This window comes from Triticum urartu, chromosome 6A, assembly GCF_056163025.1.
Source record: "Triticum urartu cultivar PI428250 chromosome 6A, HENAU_Tu73, whole genome shotgun sequence".
Taxonomy (NCBI): Eukaryota; Viridiplantae; Streptophyta; class Magnoliopsida; order Poales; family Poaceae; genus Triticum; species Triticum urartu.
Genome location: NC_141878.1, coordinates 32,120,791 through 32,144,408, shown reverse-complemented (window position 1 = coordinate 32,144,408; position 23,618 = coordinate 32,120,791). Strand labels below are relative to the sequence as shown.

Genomic DNA, 23,618 nt, shown 5'->3' with positions numbered 1-23,618 from the left:
GCTGGCCGGTCTAGGGGCTGGCGTTGTCCTGACGTCCCCAACCAGAGATACCGTTTGGTACATACTGCAAATATTGTATACAGATTCCAACAATGCAGCCGAATACGAAGCTCTGTTGCATGGTCTTCGGATGGCAGTCTCCATGGGCATTCAACGCTTGGAGGTGCGTGGGGATTCAAACCTCGCAATATCCCAAATAAACGGAGATTTCGACGCCAAGGATCCGAAAATGGCGGCCTATCGAAATGCCGTCCTAAAGATGTCAGCTCGGTTCGAGGGACTCGAATTTCACCATATGGCTCGGGAAAAAAATCAGGCGGCGGATATCCTCGCCCGCATCGGCGCAAAACGCGACGCGGTCCCCCCCAACATATTTCTGGAAAGGCTCTTCAAGCCATCCGTAGCATGGGAAGGGGACACCGGTAACAATAGCCCGAACCCGGCCAAAATACCCGATACCGAACTCTCTGACACAATCGGAGGCTCCGCCACCGAAATAACACCTTCAGCCCATGAAATAATGGCCATTATTGCCCCGTGGACAGAACCATTCCTGGCCTACCTAACTAGACAGGAACTTCTGGAGGACCAAAATGTGGCACGCTGCATAGTGCGGTGATCCAAGGCCTACAGGGTCCATGAGGGAGAATTGTACAAGAAAAGCACTATCGGAGTCCTTCAAAGGTGCATCTCCGAAGAGGAAGGGCGAAATCTTTTGGCAGAAATTCATGCCGGACTCGGCGGTCATCACGCCGCAGCCCGAGCTCTTGTAAGCAAGGCCTTCCGTACAGGATTCTATTGGCCAACGGCCCGGGCAGATGCACAGGACTTGGTCCAACGTTGCGCCGGTTGCCAGCTCTTTGCAAATCAAAGCCACATGCCACCCACCGCCCTCCAAACAATCCCCATTACATGGCCCTTTGCGGTCTGGGGGCTTGACATGGTTGGACCCCTTAAAGGGGGAACCCACAAGAAAAAATAGTTATTGATCATGGTGGATAAATTCACCAAATGGATAGAGGCCAAACCGGTTAAAACAGCCGAATCCGGACCGGTGATAGATTTCATATCCGGGGTTGTACACCGTTACGGCGTCCCCCACAACATCATCACTGATAACGGCACGAACTTCACGGCCGACAAGGTAAAACTCTGGTGCAGCAAAATGGGCATCAAGCTCGATTATGCTTCAGTCTATCACCCACAAACCAACGGTCAAGTCGAACAAGCAAATGGTCTTATAATGAGCGGCATTAAACCCAGATTAGTGTGTTCCTTAATGGAGTCTGACACGCACTGGGTAGAGGAGCTTGACTCCATACTCTGGGGGCTGCGGACCACGCCGAATCGTAGTACCGGATATACACCGTTTTTTATGGTGTACGGCGCAGAGGCAGTCTTGCCCTGTGACATAATTCATGACTCACCTAGAGTGTGCATGTACGAAGAAAGAGAAGCCGAGCTCGATCGGCAGGACAGTATGGACACCTTGGAGGAGGAGCGCGACGTAGCCAAAGCCCGTTCCACATTTTATCAGCAACAGGCTCGCAGATACCAAAGCAGAGAAGTACGGGCCAAAACTTATAACGTTGGCGAACTAGTTCTACGCCTGCCGGATAAGAAAAAGAACAAGCTCGATCCCAAATGGGAAGGTCCCTTCATTATTGACCAAGTTCTGACCGGTGGAGCGTACCGACTACGGGATGCATCGACTAGTCGACTCGAGCCGAACCCATGGAACGCGGCCAGGCTCCGAAGATTCTACGCCTAGCACCGGACTCTATGTTAGTCCCCTCCCTTTGTCCATTTTTTCACAAATACATTACCTGTCTTGTTTTCCTTTCTTTATTTCTTTTCTTATTTCTCTAGGACTTCAAGGGTCACCTTGTGCCCTGTTTGCACATTACAGATGCGCTAGTCGCACTCTTCATACCTGGGGGCTTCCTTCACAGAAGCTTAAATTATTTATCCGGGCTTCATGCCCAACACATGTGTTCTACTTCTGCATGTACCTTTTTTCACCATTATATGCATCGATATGACTTAAGTTTTGGCCAAGCTGGGTTGCCTGGCTCTTGTATTTATGCCCTATGTTCCCATTAATTCGGCTAGGGCATAAGGGGAGCACCTCTGCGATTGTTACTGCCGGGTCAGCCGGATGTGTACCTCAGACTGGGTGAAGCCGAAAGCTAGCATTCTTAAGGGAATATTCGGTCGGTGAACAAAAGATGATTTTTATTTATTGTCCATATCTGCCCCCAGATGCTTTTTTCTGCGTTTCTTATCGCAGTCCGGACATGCACTTTAGGGCATGCTTACCCAGGGAAAGGAACCCTTAACGGAACTATTCTCCCTGGAAGATGTTTCTTACTACCCATGTAATATAACATAACTAGTTGGGCACTTGTCTGATAAAGCACTAATGACCCCTACGCCTGGTCTCCACGCATACCCCGGTTTTATATAACTGAGCGGGTATTCGGATTCACTCCGGACTATCGGGCCCGGAGGTTGAAGCGAAAAGGTTCGCAATGACAAATGATCTACAATCCGGCTAGAAGGCATTATACATGTCACTTTAATTACATAGTCATGTGGACTGACTAAATTCCTCCTCTATACCATCCAACAGGCGGTCCAGCTTACAATCCTGTTGAGAATACTTTGCGGCTAATTCTACCTGCCCATAAACTAAGCTAACGGGGATCTCTTTTCCGTCGGGCCCCATAGGTCCGACCTCAGCCATGTGATTCGGGTCTGCCTTGGTATACCGTGTCTTCACCATGGCTCAGACTTCTCTGGCACCCTGTCGGCAGGCTGATATCTTCCATAAACGGAAGCGCCGCCGTGCTCCCTTCAGCTTCTCCGCAAGCTCTGCAACGCCTTCTGGCAGGGAGACGGACGGCCACAAGCAAGGTTGTCAGAATTGTGAGTTTGAATCGAATCGGAGCTCTGATGGCAGGATCGCAAATCGTAGAATCTTCACTATCAGGATCGTAGAAATGTAGATTCCATGAACTAAAATCGTAGAATCAGAGCGGTAAGTTTGGATCGAAAAGTCGTAGAATCGTATAACAGAATCGCGATTCTGACAACCTTGGCCACAAGGCCTGGGCAACGCCCTGCATCACCTGCCGAACTTGTTCATGCAGATGTGACAGCTTGGATAGAAGATCACCCGCAGACCCGGGCATTTCCTCCGCGGGACGACCCATCAGCATACCTACAGACATAACGATGTTAGTCGACTTCTTCGCCGAACTCCTTTAGCAGGATTCGTTCAAGCACTTACTAAAAATGCCGCGCCGAAGCCGCTTATTCTCCTTCTCGGAGTCCGCAAGCTGGCCCCGAACGTCTTTTAGTTCAACGCTCAGCTTAACATTGGCATCTTGGAGACTGTTTTTCTCCAGCATAACCTTACTCAGCACGCGTTTGCCAGCTTCTAGCTGTCGCATAACATGCTGGTCCCCCGGACTTTCTCCGGACTCATCTGCAAAATCAATTGTTAGATCTGCAGACACGCCGCACACTATATGGTAACCACCATTCTTTAAAGTAAATGTTACCAGCGGGAGGCTTTTTCTGTTCCTGCAATGCGGCAAGAGCGGCCCCCAGTTGGGTCTTGCATTCCTCCAGCTCCTGGGACAGCCTAGTATTCTTCTCTGTAAGAACTTGCACATTATAGATGATCCTTAAATCAGTTCTGCTAATTGTTTCAAGTCTCAGGGGCTACTGATACATATAAATCGTCAGATTTACTCACCCATACATCCTTTACATACTGATCTGTGGCTCTGGCTAGACCATCTTGAGCAGCGCGGAGGTACGCCTCTCAAGAATTGAAGGCGTCGAACGCCTCTGGTGAGAAACAAGCGTCGCGGAGTACGGCCCAGCGGCGCCTATGATTCATGGCGCTTTCCACTACTGAGTTTGTAGCGGACAATCTATCCGCATCCTCTGTCGGGGGATTATCCGACGCCTGCCCCATATCGCCTTCCGCCTCTATGTCCGGTCCTGGCGCCCGACTGGTGGAAGCTTGATTGGCAGCATCGTCGGACATATTCCGACGAGCGTTCTTTCTAGCAAAGAAACGCGGGCGTCATTACATTTTGAGAAAGACGACAACCACGGAGCGAGGTTTTTCCTATACCTTTGCGCCGGCGTCTCCGTCCTGACCGCCTTCCTTTTTGGCCTAGCCGGCCTCAGCACCTCTTGTTGGCGAGTTGCCGCGGATTCGGCAGGGCGTCCCGAATGCCTTCCCTATAAAAGATGCCATGTGTATATGGTGGGTGAAGTGCCTAAAAGGGGATCCTAGTTTTGGAGTTGGGACTTTTTGATTTTTCTTACCTGCGATGTAGGGAGCAGTCCGGGATAGTCGGCCGTAATGGCCACCGGGGTATCGTCGCAGCTTAACTGATAGAATTGCCGGTCTATCAGTTCCACGGAGATAACCGGATCTTCTTCAAGTTCGGAATCGATGGCCCGGTCAGGGTCCTCTGGTTGTGGAGAGGGGCTGCTGACCTCCTTTATGGCTTTTCGCAGTTCCTGCCGCAAGGTGGCAAGGTGAATACTTACGACTAAGAATGCGGGAAAAATGGGAGCAGGGAAATACAACTTACCCAGCTTGGAGGATTATAGATAGAGAATTCATCCCGTGGCTTGATGCGGGTGAACTCCTCTTCCTCGCCCTTGAACAGTTCGGACAGAATCTTCGCTAGAGCGGCAGCATTGTCCGGACCCTTACGCCCGCAGCGGGTGGCGTCATCCGCCCCGTTATAACACCACAAGGGGTGCCCACAATATTGGAGTGGCTGCACTCCCCGCATTATGCAAATCGACATTACTTCGATTATTGTCAATCCGAATCGAGCTAGTGCTTTGATCCGGTTCGTCAAATAGAGCACTTCTCCGTTGTCTTCCGCCTGGGGGCCCCGTGGGCACCAACTTCGGTGCTTCTTCAGAGGAGCATTGTTGAACTCGGGTAGACCCCGCCGAACAGGGTCCGGAAGGGGGACGCCCTCCATATAAAACCATTCTGAAGGCCAGTCTTCGGACGGCTTCTTCGGGGTACCGGACAAATATCCGGTATCGGCGATGCGACATACTTCGGCTCCTCCCACTTGATAAAGTGATTCCCTCTATGTGCGAGGGACAAGGCAAAATAGCCTTTTCCACAGCTCGAAATGAGCCTCGCAGCCCAGGAACAACTCGCAGAGAGCAACATAGCCGGCGATGTGTAGGATGGAGGCAGGGGTGAGATTGTGTAGTTGGAGGCCGTAGAACTCCAGGAGCCCGCGGAGGAATGGATGAATTGGAAATCCGAGTCCCCTTAGTAAGTAAGGAACAAGGCAAACCCGTTCCCCCATGGAGGGACAGGGAAAGTTCTCCGCTTGCTCCCCGCCATTGTAGGTGGCGAGCCTGGCTCGAACGGGCACCATGTACGCCGGAGGGAGAAATCCCTTAGTCTGCAGCTCGACTAATCGACTGTGCGGGACTGATCACCTCTCCCAATCACCGGGCTTAGGGCTACTGGGGCGGGAGGAGGAGCTGCGGAGGTCGGCCATGCTAGAATGGATCTTTCCGAAGCACGCTCTGATGAATTCTCGCTAGGGAAGGATGATATGGATTGGATCTAAGAATCCCCATCCCTTTAATAGACAATTTATTTATCTGGCTAGGGTGGCGAATGTAAAAACGCCCTGGCGCCTCGTATTCATTCGACGCGTGGGAGATAGCCCTTATTGGGCACAGAAGCCAAGAGGTTCAACATTTATGGAGCCGGACACTGCTTATGAACACTTGAAAGTTGAAGAAGAACCCACCTTGCAATGCCGACAACATTGCGCGCCGGACTCATCCTCATTGAAGCCTGGTTCGGGGGCTACTGAGGGAGTCCTGGATTAGGGGGTATCCGGACAGCCGTATTATATCCTTTGGCCAGACTATTGGACTATGAAGATACAAGATTGAAGACTTTGTCTCGTGTCCGGATGGGACTCTACTTGGCATGGAAGGAAAGCTACGCAATACGGATATGTATATCTCCTCCTTTGTAACCGACCTTGTGTAACCCTAGCCCCCTCCGGTGTCTATATAAACCGGAGGGTTTTAGTCCGTAGGACAACATACAATCATACCATAGGCTAGCTTCTAGGGTTTAGCCTCTCTGATCTCGTGGTAGATCTACTATTGTACTACCCATATCATCAATATTAATCAAGCAGGATGTAGGGTTTTACCTCCATCAAGAGGGCCCGAACCTGGGTAAAACATCGTGTTCCCTGCCTCCTGTTACCATCCGCCTTAGACGCACAGTTCGGGACCCCCTACCCGAGATCCGCCGGTTTTGACACCGACAGCCGCCCTCATAGCGCACCGCTGCTGAATGTCGTCCACTTCCGGATGGTCCTGGAGACGGCTATTCAACTGTCACCCCTCAGAGACCGGATCCGGAATACCACCGAAAGCAATCACCTCCTCCCGAGAAGCTCTACTGGAGTGCCCCAAGCCAGGGGAAGGTGGAGCCAGGGCCTCCTGCCCGAGCTCCCCATCCACCCCGGCCCAAGGGCCAACTGGCGGCACCGGTGGCGTCGGCGAGCAAGCCCCTCTAGGCTCCACAAGAGAAGAGGACCCCGAGGCCACCTGCCCCGAGTCCTCTCCGAGAAGAGACTCCGGCACCAGCGTCGCCAGCCCGATAAAAGGGGAGGAAGGTGCCGGATCTAGCAGCCTCGGCCTCCCTCCCAAAGAATCAATCTGCACCAGCGGTAGCTCACCCACCGCAGGCCCTGATGAGGGCACCGAGGCCACCTGCCCCATGCCCCCATCAGCAGCCGGCACCATCGGCTGCACGTGCGAAATCGCGACCGGAGGGGAGGAATCTGAAGTCACCAGCTTCAGACCCTCTCCTGCAAGAACGACCTCCTCCGCCTCAGCCCTGACCGAGATCGACGACTCCCCAAGAAGAGGAATCACTGGCTCCTCAAGCTCCAGAACCGGAAGCGAGTGCTCGAACACCTCATCAGACTCCAGCCGATCACTCCACAGTCTCGGGGGTGCAGATGCCGGCTCGAAAGAACCGAATCTGAGAGTAGTCGTAGGCATTGTAGAAGGAGGAGCCGTCCCATCCGCAGACGTGTGAGAGTCAGCACCCTGCGGAGTGGACAGCTCACGTCCACTATCAGCTGTTGGTTCCTCCTTAAGTGCCGAACTATCATCATCCTCGTGCATATCAGTATCAGACCCGTTGGCCGCCTCAGCAAACAGACTCTCATCCTCGAACTCAATGACAAGGTTATATATGTGGCCTCGATATGCCCACTTAACCACCTCAGGGACGTACTCGATGTTCAACACACTGACCAGTAAACGGGCAATCCCGTGGGCTCTGGTAAAGTCCATATCCACGCGCTCTGGTCTGCCCACCATGATACCCAAACTGGCCACTACCCGTGCATCCAGCATCGGCTTGGATGGAGCCCCAGAGAATCGCAGCCAAACCTGAGTCAGAGGCTTGCCCGTAGGCTCAATCCTCTTCCACTCGTGAAACTCAAGCATGCCATCAGTACCTGGCACCTTGCACATCCCGAAACTCAGTAGTCTCTGAAGGTCCTCAACTGACAGGAACTCAACCCGAAACAGTTTGTCCTCGACACTAGCAAGCTCCCACCTGAAATCCCCAGGGGCTAACTCCTTGAGCCTCTGAACAATCTGTGCCTCCGAGACCTCACCTCTAGCAATCTTAACTAACCCAGTCGTCAAACTCAAAGTCTCGTCAGGAACCTCCATCTCCGTTGGAGATTCAAAGAACGTAAGTTCAGCACAGTACACTCCATAAATCATGAGTGATGGTGCCTGATCTCTTAGAAACGGACAGTCCCCCGAAACGTGTGCTGGTTTGCCACAAGTGCCACACACCTCAGCCACACACTCAGCAATAAAATGTCCCTTACCACCACATCGATAACAGAGCATTTTCTCTTTCTTGCGCGCAATAAAATGTCCCTTACCCTGACCATGATAGGTCGAGATATCTCAACTTGCGGAAAGATCCGACAAACTCTGGTATTTGTATCTTGTCAAATCCGTTGCAGCTGAGATCGAGATAGCGTAGATGTTGTTGTTGGAAATATGAGCAATTTACCAAATGATTTTATTAACAGAAATACTAGATAAAGCATGACTAATATAGTAGAGATAAAACAAGTCATGCATTCTGACAAAGAGAAGGTAAATAGCTTCTGCATATATGAACCGTAGCCTATCATATCTAAAGCAGACAGTATAGCAAGTAGCATATATGAAGTAGAACCTATCATGTGTAGGACAAGGACTAGAACAAGGAACTGCGGCAGAACCTTTAACAGGAAAGACAAGAACACGTACGGGACAGCAGCAACAGAAGCGCTGGACTTGGGGTCGGTGTCCTCGCCTGCCATGTCGTCGAGGAGGTCGTGGACGTCGGGGAAGAAGTTGTCGTCAGGGAAGTAGTCGTCGGCGACTGGATCGTCCGTGATGAAGCAGTCAGTAGTCGCGCTGAGCGCTCCCCAAAAACCTTATCACCCTTCTCCCGTATAGGACTCAAAAGGTGCGGTTTCGGAGGCCCACTGTCCCGACCTACGGTGCATGCCGCAAGACGGGATGGGGAAGAACGTAGCAGCAGCGCAGTGGTCAGAACTTTGTGGCAAGAGGAAGAGGAGCTTCTGTTGTGTCTCTCTGGAGAGGAGCGACCTCTCTTATATAGGCACAGGAGAAGGACGTGAAGAGGCTGCGGCAGGAGGTGAAGCAACGAAGGGAGACGAAGCTAACAGGCAGCGGCCGAAGAGGCGCGCCGTTCGAATTCAGTGTCCACTACAGAAAACATTTCAACTCCCACGTGACCTTTCGTATACCCGTCGTGCGTGGCAAAAATTTAGATATCGGCTCAGCTCATTCCCGCAACCCGCGGCGCATCGTGACGAGGCGTGGCGTGGCGAGGCGGGCGGCGGAGGAGGAGCTCGCGTGGATATCCCTCTTGTTCTCATGCTCGTACAAGTGGGGAAAGAACCTCCCTTATAAGGAGGTCCAACTCCCACTAAACTAGCAATGTGGGACTAAACTTTAGTAGTATCCCTTGCCTTGCACAAATGGGCTAAGTGGGCCTCTAGGATTTATTAGGAATTTCTGTAATAGTTATTGGACTGTCCAAAATAGACTAAATTCCATCAATCCCCCACCAGATACCAGAGGCACACAGAAATTTGCCGTTGGTTCCAAAACACTATTTTATATACCGGTACTGCAATGGAGACTGTTAAGTTGAACTTCCACCTAGAACTCTATGCTACACTAGTAAGCAACTTGAATAGTGGACTGGGCCTTGAACTGCAAGTTTTCTACGAATCTAGCTTCACATAAAGCCTTGACCGATACGTGGCTACCGTGGGTCTTCCCCGCGGGTGGAGCTTATGCGTCATACTCCGTGACCTTTCATGAGTTTACTAGAGAGAACCCTACTCTCATAGATTGCGATGTTTGACAATCGGACTCATATAGGTGTGTTCTTCAAAAGATGTTCTGCAGGATAACATCTCTGCTTAAATAAGCCACTTAGAACACATTAAGATATAGATCAACCTGCCATGCAGATTAGGAGAGTATTGCATCTTCATGGAGTGGTATTGTGAATAGTAAGGATACTCTCCTCTCAGTTGACCAACAGCTTGTCTTCCACATCTAATTCACGGGATCTCCGATCACAAAGAATAGGTTACCACTGTGAACAACTCATATGGTGGGTCTCATAACCATCTCCCTCGATGCATTATCTATCACATTACGTGATAGACCCTTAGTAAAAGGATCTGCCAGATTTTTAGACGTTTGGATATAGTCCAACGCAATAACTCCGGAGTTTTTCATTTTCCTGACACACTTTAACCTTCTCTGAACGTGTCTTGATGAATTCATGTTATCCTTTGAGCTGCTCACTTTCGTGATCACAGTTTGATTGTCGCAGTTCATAAGGACACCCGGTACAGGTTTCTCAACAACCGGCAAGTCATTCAAGAGCCAGCGAAGCCAATCTGCTTCAACCGTAGCTGTATCTAGTGCTGTGAGTTCTGCTTCCATTGCTGACCTCGTTAAGATGGTCTGCTTGCAAGACTTCCAAGAAACAGCGCCACCTCCATGAGTGAATACATAACCGCTCGTGGCCTTTATCTCATCAGCATCTGAGATCCAGTTTGAGTCACTATACCTTTCAAGCATCTTTGGATGCCCGGTGTAGTGAATTCCATAATTTGCAGTGCCTTTCAAATAACGCAAAACTCTCTCTAGAGCTTTCCAATGCACATCTCCTGGTTTTGAGACAAACCAACTCAGTTTGCTAATAGCAAAAGAGATGTTAGGTCTTGTAGCACTTGCTAAGTACATAAGCGAGCCAATAATCTGATAATATTTCAATTGATCTCTAGAAATTCTTCGATTCTTTCGAAGTAACACACTCGCATCATATGGTGTTGGAGAGGGCTTGCAGTCACTATAGCCAAAGAGACTCAAGATCTTTCCCACATAGTGAGATTGAAGCAATGTAATCCCACCATCATCGTCTCTCAACAACTTGATGTTCAGAATGACATCAGCCACTCCTAAATCCTTCATCTCAAAACAACGAGATAGGAAATCCTTGACCTCCTTAATAACATTCAGATTTGTTCCGAAAATCAGTATGTCATCAACATACAAGCACAGGATAACTTCCCTCGGCCCCACCATGGCGATAGTACACACATTTGTCAGCTTCGTTCACAACAAAGCCTGCAACTGTTAAAGTTCTTTCAAACTTCTCATGCCACTGTTTGGGTGCTTGCTTAAGTCCGTACAAAGACTTCAGCAACTTGCACAGTTTCCCTTCCTGACCATCTAGTACAAACCCATCTGGTTGTTCCATATAAATTTCCTCGTCCACCTCTCCATTTAGGAAAGCAGTCTTAACATCCATTTGATGAACGAGAAGACCATGCGAGGCAGCTAGTGAAAGTAGAACTCGAATAGTGGTCAGTCGAGCCACAGGTGAGTAAGTATCAAAGAAGTCTTCACCTTCCTTTTGGGTATAACCCTTAGCCACAAGCCGAGCCTTGTACTTTTCAATAGTACCATCAGGCCTAAGCTTCTTCTTGAATACCCATTTGCATCCTATAAGTTTGCACCCATAAGGACGATCAGTTGTCTCCCAAGTTTCATTTGCCAAGATGGAATCCATCTCGCTACGAACCGCTTCCTTCCAGTAGTCAGCATCTTCAGATGCATAGGCCTCTGAAATAGAACTGGGAGTGTCATCTATGAGGTACATAAGAAAATCATCACCAAAGGACTTTGCAGTCCTCTGTCTCTTGCTCCTAATAGGAACTTCATTGTTCTCCTCCACAGGACTTTCAAAGTGTTCCATCGAAATTGTAGGTTCGGTAATTGTAACTGGTTCCTGATTTGATGAACTAGGCATCTCCTGATTAGATGAGGTAGCCATATCCTTCATGGGAAAGATATCTTCAAAGAAATTCGCATCATTCGACTCCATGATCGTACCGACATGCATGTCAGGTACCTCAGATTTTACAACCAAGAATCTATAGCCAATGCTATGAAAAGCATATCCCAGCAAAACACAATCCATAGTCTTTGGTCCAAGCTTCCGCTTCTTTGAAATTGGAGCATTGACTTTCGCCAAACAACCCCATGTTCCCAGATAAGAGAGTTTTAACCTTTTCTTCTCCCATTCCTCGAATGAAGTTATCTCTTTGTTCTTTGTGGGGACTCAGTTCAGGACATGACATGCTGTCAATATCGCCTCCCCCCACCATGCCTTGGAGAGACCCGATGTGTCTAACATGGCGTTAACCAAATCAGTTAGAGTACGGTTCTTTCTTTCGGCCACCCCATTCGACTGAGGTGAGTAGGGTGGCGTCCTCTCATGGATTATACCATGTTCCGCACAAAAATCATCAAACTCATTGGAAAAATACTCTCCACCACGGTCGGACCTAAGCCTCTTGATTTTCCAATCAAGTTGGTTTTCCACTTCAGCTTTATAGATCTTGAAAAAGTTCAAAGCCTCATCCTTAGATTTCAGAAGATACACACGGCAGTATCTAGTGGAGTCATCAATTAACGTCATGAAATATTTCTTTCCACCTTTTGTCAACACACCATTCATTTCACATAGATCTGAATGTATGAGCTCTAGTGGTGCAAGATTTCTTATTTCCGCAGTCGTGTGAGACTTACGAGGTTACTTAGCTTGCACACACACTTGACACTTAGATCCCTTGACGGTGGTGAAACTAGGGATTAAGTTCAACTTCGCTAGTCGTGACATGCAACCAAAGTTAACATGACAAAGACGTGAATGCCACACATTGGATTCACTATTGTTGCAAATATGATTAACAACTTTATTGCAAACGTCTGATAAGGATAACCAAAACAAGCCTCCTGACTCATAGCCTTTACCAACAAAGGTTCCATACTTGGATATTACAAATTTATTCGACTCAAAGACAAGCTTGTAGCCATCTCTACACAGAAGAGATCCGCTAACAAGATTTTTATTGGCGGAGGGGACATAATGCACGTTCTTCTGCCGAACGATCTTCCCCGAAGTAAACTTCAGATTGACCGTGCCAACACCACGAACAGAAGCACTTGAACCGTTGCCCATCAGCACGGTTGAAGTCCCTGCGGTCTGATAAGACGAAAACATGGAAATATCACCGCATACATGCACATTAGCACCCGTGTCAATCAACCAGTCAGGAGAATGACATACTGAAAGAATAGTGGGAAATATACCATACCCAACATCCTTCATGTTAGTGTCTCCAATGACAACATTAGCAGTCTTGCCGCCTTTCCCAGGATGATGCTTGTCATAGCGATTAGGGCAACTAGGAGCCCAATGATCAGGATCCCCACACACATGACAAGCACCTTTCTTCTTGCCATTCTTCTTCTTGAAGTTCGTGTGTTGCACAGCCTTATTCTTCCCATCAAACTTTGCTTTTCCATCAAACTTGCCCTTGTTCTTGAACTTGTGGGGCTGGAAGTTCTACTTCTGTACCACATTGGCACTAGATCCTCCCTCAATACCTCGAGCACGTGTGTCCTTTGCTCTCGCCTTTTATTCCACATCAAGAGTGCCAATGAGATCCGGGACGGAAAACTCCTGCCTCTTATGCTTCAGCAAGGTAGCAAAGTTCCTCCATGAAGGAGGAAGCTTAGTGATGATACCTCCGGCAACAAACTTGTCCGGTAGCATACAACTAAAGTGCTCAAGTTCTCTAGCAAATGACTGTATCTCATGAGCTTGCTCAACCACAGAGCGCTCTTCAGTCATCCTGTAATCATAGAATTGTTCCATGATGTACAGCGCAGTGCCAGCATCCGAGACCCCAAACTTGGCCTCGAGTGCATCCCACATATCTTTTCCATTATCAATTGACGCACAAGCATCAACTATGTTCTCACCAAGAATACTCAAGAGAGCAGCCTTAAACAGAGTATCCATTTTCTGAAAAGCTTGTGCCTGTTGAGCATCAAGCTCTCCTTCAGGTTTGCCGAGAGTGGCGTCATAGCAACTCATGGTTTGAAACCATAAGACTGCTCTCACGCGCCACCTCTTATAGTGGATACCCTCAAACATAGGAGGTCTCATGGAAGCAGCAAAACCACTTGGGGTAAATTGCCTATAATAAGGTTTTTGGATTGTTGAAAATATGAGCAATTTACCAAATGATTTTATTAACAGAAATACTAGATAAAGCATGACTAATATAGTAGAGATAAAACAAGTCATGTGTTCTGACAAAGAGAAGGTAAATAGCTTCTGCATATATGAACCGTAGCCTATCATATCTAAAGCAGACAGTATAGCAAGTAGCATATATGAAGTAGAACCTATCATGTGTAGGACAAGGACTAGAACAAGGAACTGCGGCAGAACCTTTAACAGGAAAGACAAGAACACGTACGGGACAGCAGCAGCAGAAGCGCTGGACTTGGGGTCGGTGTCCTCGCCTGCCATGTCGTCGAGGAGGTCGTGGACGTCGGGGAAGAAGTCGTCGGCGACCGGATCGTCCATGATGAAGCAGTCAGTAGTCGCGCTGAGCGCTCCCCAAAAACCTTATCACCCTTCTCCCGTACAGGACTCAAAAGGTGCGGTTTCGGAGGCCTACTATCCCGACCTGCGGTGCATGCCGCAAGACGGGATGGGGAAGAACGTAGCAGCAGCGCAGTGGTCAGAACTTTGTGGCGAGAGGATATAGGCACATGAGAAGGACGCGAAGAGGCTGCGGCAGGAGGTGAAGCAACGAAGGGAGACGTCGTGCGTGGAAAAAATTTAGATATCGGCTCGGCTCATTCTCGCAACCCGCGGCGCGGCGCGTCGTGACGAGGCATGCGCCGGAGGAGGAGCACGCGTGGATATCCCTCTTGTTCTCATGTTCGTACAAGTGGGGAAAGAACCTCCCTTATAAGGAGGTCCAACTCCCACTGAACTAGCAATGTGGGACTAAACTTTAGTAGTATCCCTTGCCTTGCACAAATGGGCTAAGTGGGCCTCTAGAATTTATTAGCTATTTCTGAAATAGTTATTGGGCTGTCCAAAATAGACTAAATTCCAGCCGTTGTAAACCAAGCAACGAGGAACTTATGTTGCCTGCTAGCACCTGGCTGCTGTCATTGCCGCTTCTGCAATATGGGCCTCGGAGATCGAGCCTGACAACATGGCCGGTTCTGTTGCTGCAGTAGACGCCCTTCCATTGGCAGCAGTCATCACCCTTCCATGATGGAAGGAGGTTGGCCGGGTCTGGTAGAGCTGCCCTGAAGGCAAGAAGGGCAGACCTCTCACCGGCAATACAGCTGGTGACCGTATTATTTGGATGCACCGCAGATGCCTCCTCTGTGGTGCTCTTGGCTTGAGTGAACAAGGACAAGGCTATGGCTAGCTGGATGCAGGAGAGTTGAAGCGTGTCCATGGGTGCTTTTGCCATGAATATATGTTCCTTTTGGTGTAGGAAACCCCATGGTATGCATGATATATAATCTAACTCTTGGTGTTACCTTACCAAGACGATAGAAGTCTCTGCCGGCCATTCTTTTGTATCCAAGCTCATGGGGTTTCGCTGTTGTCCGCTTTAAGGTTTGAGGTAGCACACCAACATGGGGTGTAATTAAATCAAGTGGAGAATGAAGTTCCATATAATAACTAATTAAAGCAGCTGTCCGTGATGAAATGTGTAACCCAACTCTTGGTGTCATGCTCATGAAGTCTCCTGTCTTCTCTGTTTTGGGATCAGAGGTTACACACCAACAAGGACTGTCGGTCTTGCGATTTAATGTAAAGCAATTGGAGAGCGGAGCTGCATACAGTAATTAATTAAAGCAGCTGTTCGCAATATAATGAAGAAAGGGCACTGCTACGCGTCGGCCGGCGGAACATCTAAAACGATCCGCCGCCTCGTGAACCGTAGGATCTGACGGATTGAGCGGCCAGCGTCACGTTCTACCATCGCAACATAGGTCATGTTGCAAGAAATTTCTGCAACACGGGTCATGTTGCAATTTTTTTGCAGCTGAGGTCTTGTTGCAGAAATATTTTTGCAACAAAGATTTTGTTGCATATTCTTTTCTGCAACAAATGTGTTGTTGCGGATTTTTGCGATCTGGAGGCCGGTGACGAGGACGGGCGGAGACGCCGTCAAGCGGGCTGGCGGCGATCCACTGGGAGAAGAGTTCCCCCACAAATGGCCCAGCCACCCCACCGCCTCCTTCCTGCTCCCCGCTCCGCCTCCTCCTCAACCCCCCCCCCCCCCCCCCCTCAGCGCTGGTGTCCACGGTGGCGCAGGTCGCGGTCCATGCAGGAGCAAGCAGAGCTCGAGGGAACCGCCGACGAGGAAAGGGGGGAGGAACCTGCGTGCTACTGGTGGAGATGGAGATCTACTGCAGTGGCTGACTGTTTCTATTCTCTCCGAATGATTCCTTCTCGACTCTTCATTACCAATCATCTCAAAATTAATAGTATCTTAATTTTATTTGAAATCCAGTGAAAATTTGTGGCACTTTTCTTAAATTTGTGGTAGAAAATGGTGGTAGATCTGATTGTAAACTTCTCTGAAATTTGTGTGGTACAAAATTTGTTAGTGGTAGGAAATTTGTGGTTGAAATACACAAATTCAGTTTATGGTAGGAAATTTGTGGCACTTTTCTGAAATATATCTGCAGTGCATTTGAAGTTGTATGAAGATTATTAGATGAAATCAAATCAAATTGATACGATGGAATTAAAGAGGTTAACAAAGCAAATATCTACAAGATACAAGATTTATCTGTACTCACATTTGCCCTGTACATATGCAATAACATGTGCACTTGTGCAAGTGAAGGAACCTGTGCTAGATGTGGGTCAACTCAAATCAACTGAAACCATGCAAGTATTACAAAATAAACATGACACCTCTAGACACTTGGATCTTCAGTTTACCTTGCCAAAATGTACTCCCAAAACAGAGCAAACATACGCACAGAAGGATAATATGCTGCTTTATTATACTACTACTATAAAAGCAGAGGCAGACAACTGACGCGGCCATTACAACAGAGGGATACAGTTTGACAATTCAACAATGGTTGAAGCTTTGAAGCGAGCAGTTTATGTCATCTGCAAATCGGATACAGGGACATGAGCACAAAAACCATCCAACGTTGGCTCCAAGCGGTTCTTGTTTTGCTCATCTGTAATGTGCTTGGTTGTTGATTGGGCAGTATGGCGGTGTGTCGGCATCCTTGTATCTTGCCTTGGGTGAGTGGTGTGTGTTGGTGGCGTGTTGTACCCGGATGTTTATCTGTGGTCATTGCTTTATATATAAAGTGGGGGGCGAAAGCCTTTTTTAGTACCATCCAACGTTTATATGCAGAAGTAACAAACAAAACAGAGATCACCTCCTTCCATGGAGACACCTCAGCCAGAGCAAAAAGGACTTTATTTTTCTTTCCATAGGGACATGGGTTTTTGTCAACTATTGCTAGTGCAGAAGCGAACATCTTCCAGGCCAGAACAAAATCGGAATCAGCTTCATCACCTTGCCATCACCGGTTTCACCCTCCTTATCTTTGCCATTTGAGTTTTGCCCAAGGTATCAGTATTTACCATGGGTTAAAAGCACATTGAAAAGGACCATAAATTATTACAAAAAGAAAAGCAAAAACTACAGAAATCACAACAAATAGAGCTTTAGCTCATGATTGGGCATGCGGTTTGTGTTGCCTAAGGACCTAAGTTCAATTCCTAAAATTGACAGTTGATGCTCATGGAATTTTTTCCATTTATTCAGGATCAAACTTGGTGTGTGGTAAAACCACTCATCAAGATAATATTTTGGTACTTATTTAAAAAAATCTTTGATGACCGTGCTTATCTTGGTAATCATATTAAAAAGGTTGTGTGCATTCCTAGTTGGTGCAGAGGTCGGGAAGTAAAAATCTCTCCCAAATTTTAAGGTCAGCCGCACGAGAAAGGCTCTGTTCCTCACGTGCCGCCCGCATCGCCCTCCCCGACGGCACGGGGAAACTTAGGTGCGGCTGGCCACAACCCACCTTTCATTCCCATGTCTCATCACCACCAGAAGCTCTGCCGGCAAAGCGGTGCTTGATCCAAGGACCGCGTCTGCCCTGTTAGAGTTGTGTCGAATATAGTGTACAAGGTAGGTTACAGTTGGACTATGAGTTGTATTGTGTTTACATAGGATGTGGAGTCGTGTCCTAGTAGGACACTTGTATCCTAGGCCTCTTTTATATAGCGAGGGTAAACACACGATGTAACCTATGCCAACATAATAGCACCGGAACGCAGGGGAAGCCGGCGGCATGTGCCGGTGTCCAGGGCGACCGGGTGCGGTATTGTGACGGTGTCACGGGGAGGAGCGCCCATAGTCAGGCCCCGGGGATGTAGCCATATCGGTGAACCTCGTTAACAAATCTCGGTGTCGTGCTCGTGTGATTGCTTGGTCCTCGGATGATCAACGGTATGCTTCAGATTTATTCTAACAAGTGGTATCATGAGCAAGGTTTCGACGAGGTCGATAAGGAGTTGATCTAGAGGAAACATCGAGTTTGAGATGCAGCCGGCTGCGGCGTGGCTCTCGACAAGATTGAAGAAAAGCAAGATCAGCGGAAGGCGCGTGTGCGCATGGCAGCAGAACGCGAGACGTGCGGCGATCGATTAATGGATCGGTCAGGCAAGTGTATAGCCCATCAGCGCGTACATGAAGCGGCGGCGGCGGGATACATGCAGTAGCCAGGAGTCTCGGCGAGATCCGTTCGATCAACGCGTTGCGAGCAGCGGCGGAGCGGTCCAAGCCCTGGTGCACGTGGCAGATGTGGCCTCGGAAAGCACGGAGCGTGGCCCATATGGCTGGACGCCTAGGTGTTGGATGGTTCAATCTGGAGAGCTGCAAGATGTGTTCAGGTGTGTGGGTAGAGCATGAAGACGCGAGATTTGTTTTGGACAAAAAGGAAGGAGACCGAGTTTCCAAATGACACTGAGATAGGCAGGCAACCGTTCGGCGGCTCTCCTGTGCTCCCCTGCTCTCCTGCGCCCCTGCGCCGGCGGCCACTCCGGCTCCGGCACCCACCTCTCCATGCCGGACTCCACTCCGGATCCGGCGTCCACCATGGCCTCCCGCGTCTCGCTCTCCGCGGGTTTGTCTGACTCCTCGGCGGCCCCTTCTCCGCCGCCGGCCCCGACCAGGCCCCTGCTGAGATCCATGGTGCTGGTCCCGGACGTCGTTGGGACGGCGCGGGGTCCGATCGTCCGGGACGGGCCCTCCGTTCCCCGTGCTGGTTCCGTGGCTGCCGGTGGCTGGCAGGCCCGGCCGGAGCGGCGGGTGGTGCCCCTGAGGCCGCGCTCTCCCCCTGGTCTGGCCAAGCGCTCCTCTCCGGGCAGATGGCCCAACATCTTGCCCTCCTCCAGGCCTCCCAGGGGCCGCATCCCGCCGGAGCTGATTGGCTGCTGCTACAACTGCGGCAGTGACCGCCACATCCCCGTCAACTACAAGAACCTGCCTGTGTGCGTTCGCTGTGGTGTGCATGGCCACATCTCGAGGGACTATGCCAACCCGCGGCGGCGCCCCCACAGCCATTCGCCTGTGGATCTGCCCCGCCCACCTCCGGCGCTTCGTCCTCGCCCTCCCTCCCCGGCACCTGTCGCGCTGGCGGAGCATCAGCCTCCCCTGCCGCCGCCTCCTCCTGGTCCCGTGCCGGCGGGGGCTGTCCGTTTGGGGATCCCGTGGAGTCGTGTTGTCCAGGCTGAATCGGTGGAGAGCGTGCGTGGCCCTGGCTTCTTGGTGCCTTTCGAGCTGGTGGTGTCGCAGGCTAGCCGGCGGCCGGCGTTCGAGGATCAGGTGGACTGCGTCTTCCTGGAGGCCGGCCCAGACCTGCGCGCCTTGGAGGAGGAGCTGATGAGGGCTGTCGTGGTGACTGTGGTGGGTTCGCGTCAAGCTGCGGACTTGGCCACGGCTGCGGCAACCATTGTGGCCGAGTTGCAGTTTGCACCTGGTGATTTGTCGATCATGGAGTTCTTTCCTGAGGATTTCCTTGTGCTGTGTAGTTCGGTGGATCTGAGGAACAGGATGCTTAGGCGGGGCCGCGCCGGGACTTCACAGTTTGATCTTGTGTTCTCACCATGGTCTCGGCATGCCGGGGCCACCAGCATTGCCATGCCATTCCTGGTTCCTCTGGCGCTGCGGGGGGTTCCAGCGAACACCTGGACGCGTAGGACTGCGGAGGTTCTCCTGCATGGATTGGGCATTGTGGTCAAGGTGGCGGCTTCCACGGTGGCCCGCAGCGACATGGCAGACTTCAAGGTCTGGTTGAGGACTGACGATCCGGCAAGGATTCCGTCCAGGCGGATTCTGGTGGTGGAGGAATAGGGCAGTCGTTGCCGGAGGGCGGTGGCGGTTGGGAGGGATGAGGATGCCCTCTGGTACCCAGTGTCCATCTCCCAGGTTGGAGAGGCCATCCGTGTGGGTGAGCTCGCCGGCACTTCGCCTCCACCGCCGCCCCCTCCCCCACCCTCGGATGTTGGCTACCCCGGTGACGCTGATAGCGGGTCGTCGCGAGGCCCTCATGATGGTCGTGGCGAGGGCGCTCCGTCATCGACTAGGGGCCCATCGGCGGCGGGCTCGTCGGCGGCATCTGCTCCGTCGCCGCCGCGACAGTCTGGTTTTCAAAATCAAAATCAGGTTGACGGTCAATAGGATAAAGGTGGTAGCATGGTTGTGGAGTCCTAGGAGACAGCTGGTGATGCTAGGATCGTGGGTGACGTGGGTGCGGACGATGGTGCGCCCCGACCGTTGGCGTCTTGCGAGGCTCTAGAGGGATCGTATAGGGGGCATGTGGCATCGGTGGAGAGTAGGGTCGGCCCTGTAGCTGGCAGTGGATGTGCTTTTTCGCCTGGCGGATCGAGACAAGGTGGGCCTCCGAGACAGCCTCGGGATGTGGAGCTGGGTTCTGTCAACCAACCAGGTCAGACTCAGTGGATGGGCCCAGGGATGGGGATGGCTGCTTCGCCCTCGGGAGCTGCTCGGGCCATGCTGGCAGATGAATCCCCGCATGTCAGGATTGGGGAGTGGGATCTGTGCCTTTCCAATGATGGGGTGGTTCCGGAAATCGAGTTGGTGCAACAGGGGCTGCGCCCGCCAGCCGAGGAGGATTTGGGCAGCCGGGGCCACCAAGATCTGGATGTGGACAGCCGGGGCCACCAGGATCTGGATTTATTATCAGGCTGCACCGTGGAGTCGACACCTGTGGTGGGTCCGGTTTTGCATGGAGATGTGACACCGCCATGCAATCGCGAGAATGAGTGGTTTTTGGTCAGCCTTTCTGAGCAACAAGACGAGCCTGTGGTGGTGCCCTCTTTGGCTGCAGCGACGCCACCCCTCCACACTCGAGTTGAACATTTCTGTTCTGAGCTGCGTGCCCCCGTCTCGCACATCTTGGAGCAGCCTGCTGCTCGTGAACTGCCGGCTAAGCAAAGAAAGCCCCGTCAAAAGAAGCCACTCGCTACCAGACCGCGAAGGAGTGTTCGCCTTGCCAAAGGCGGCAAGGGCTCCAAGGCGTCTAAGCAACAATCAGTACTAATCAAAAAGTTGTGCCTGGCGAATGAAGGGGATGCGATTAGTGATGAGGCTCTCCAAGCATATGCGAATCTGTTCGACAAGCCACTCCTCGACTGTCATGTGAAGGCTATTTTGGCGCTCTTTGGCTGGGATTCGTCGATTCTGCCCTTGCAAGGTGAGGAAGATGTGGTGGTGCAGGGGCGCTAACGTCCCTAGGTTGTCATTGTGGATGTGGGTTACTCTTGATGACGACTCATCCACCAAAGTTACTAGTGTGGAACGTGCGTGGGCTTAACTCTCCTGCTTGTAGAGCTACTATCTATCAAGCGGTAGTGGAAACTAGAGTGGATATTGTGTGTATCCAAGAAACTAAGATGGAGGTGATAACGGCTGAGGTTGTGCGGCAATGCCTTGGAAATAAATTTGAGAACTTCTTTTACGTTCCGGCCACTGGCACGAGAGGTGGAATTCTCATTTCTTGGGATCACTTGGTGGTTTCAGTCACGAATAGTCATATTACACAAAACACCCTCATGGTGCTCATTTCGCAAGAAGGGGCACCATTCTGGTGGCTTACAGGTGTGTACGGTCCTCAAGGGGACGCTGAGAAAGTGGCTTTTCTGGAGGAGATAAGAGACGTGCGGGACTTACATGTGGGCCCGTGGGCGATTGTTGGGGACTTCAACTTGTTGGTCAACCCGGAGGATAAGAATAAGGCCACTATTAACAGGCGCATGATGGCTCGTATGCGTGCTCTTCTCAATCGGCTTGAGTTGAAGGAGCTTTACCTAAACGGTAGGCGCTACACTTGGAGCAATGAGCGAAGGGACCCAACTATGGAGAAGATTGATCACGTTTTCGTCACTAATTCCTGGGAAGATATATACCCTAGGAGCCTTCTCACGTCACTCGGTTCGGCGATCTCGGATCACTGCCCGCTCTTGGTTGATTTCGATGCAGATTTTGAGGTGGAACGACGATTTAAATTTGAAAGCTTTTGGTCGAAGGCGGATGGATTCTTGGACACTGTCAAGTTGGCCTGGCAATCTCTACCCTCGATGGGTAATCCCTTTATTGTGCTGGATAACAAGTTGCACGCAACGGCCAAGGCACTGCAGAGCTGGAATGATCAGTGGATTGGTAATGTGCGACTGCAAATTGCAATTGCCATGGAAATCATATGCCGTCTTGAGAAGGCATCGGGGGCGAGGGTTCTGTCTAAGCAAGAATTTGGACTTCGGAAGCTTCTTAAGCGGAAATTGTTAGGTTTGTGTTCTTTGGAGCGGACGATGGCAAGGCAGCGGTCTCATCTACTGCAGCTTAAGGTGGGAGAAGCAAACACGGCTTTTTTCCATCGGCATGCTAGACACAGACAGAGGAAGAACATCATCAACAAACTGCAACGTGACGGGATTGTATACACTGGGCAGGAGGAGGTTGCGGAGGTTGCCGACAAATACTTCCAAGAGCTGCTTGGTTCGTCGCGGCCCAGAGAGGCAAGGTTAAACCTCGATATGTTGGACCTTCCTTCTCGGGACTTGAGGCATCTGGAAGCGCCTTTCACAGAGGAGGAAGTGATTTCGGCCATCAAGTGCATGCCGTTTGACAAAGCTCCGGGCCCCGACGGCTTCACCGGTAGATTCTTTGTCTCTTGCTGGCAGATCATCAGGGCAGATTTCATGAACGCACTTGACCATTTTCACAGAGAGGATATGCATGGTTTGGGGGCAGTTAATAAAGCCCTGGTATCTCTACTGCCGAAGAAGGACGGGGCCGTGGATATCAAAGATTTCCGTCCGGTTAGCCTCATTAGTTGTCCAGTAAAAATCTTTGACAAGATACTGGCCATTAGACTTGCTAAGGACTTGCCAAAGCTTGTGGGGCCGCACCAGAGTGCTTTTGTCAAGGGCAGATCCCTCCATGATAATTTTATGCTCGTACAGTGCATGGCCAGAAGATTACATGCTCTCAAATCACCGACAGTTATGCTGAAGCTGGATATTACCAAAGCTTTCGACTCCATCAGCTGGCCCTTCCTGGTCGAGGTCCTAAGGCGATTTGGCTTTGGTGAAAAATGGATAGCATGGATATGTGGACTGCTAGCTACCTCCTCCACCCGGATCATGATCAATGGATGCCCTGGCAAACCTATCCTTGCTTGTCAAGGCTTGCGGCAAGGTGACCCCGTCTCACCCATGATTTTCATTCTCTGCATGGAGCCTTTGTTTGCGCTGTTCAAGCACGCCATGGAACATGGGTTGTTGGCGCCGCTGTCTCAGGCCAGGTTGCAGCATAGGGTATCCATGTTTGCGGATGATGTGATTGTGTTCTTCAAACCAAACGAGGTGGAAACTATCACGTGTGGAGCGATTCTTCAGCTTTTTGGACAAGCTTCGGGCCTTGTGGTCAACATGAGTAAGAGTTCAACAGTGCCTATTTGCTGCTCCCAGGAAGAGATACAGTGGGTGTCCC

General features: G+C 50.5%; 2 pseudogenes; one reads left to right on the top strand and one right to left on the bottom strand.

Moving 5' to 3' along the window:
- Positions 1-15,023, bottom strand: part of LOC125516437 (receptor-like protein EIX1) — a 77,612-nt pseudogene extending 62,589 nt beyond the window's left edge.
- Positions 15,024-18,701: 3,678 nt separating this feature from the next.
- On the top strand, positions 18,702-20,285 carry LOC147963536 (uncharacterized; annotated as a pseudogene).
- The last annotated feature ends 3,333 nt before the right edge of the window (positions 20,286-23,618 follow it).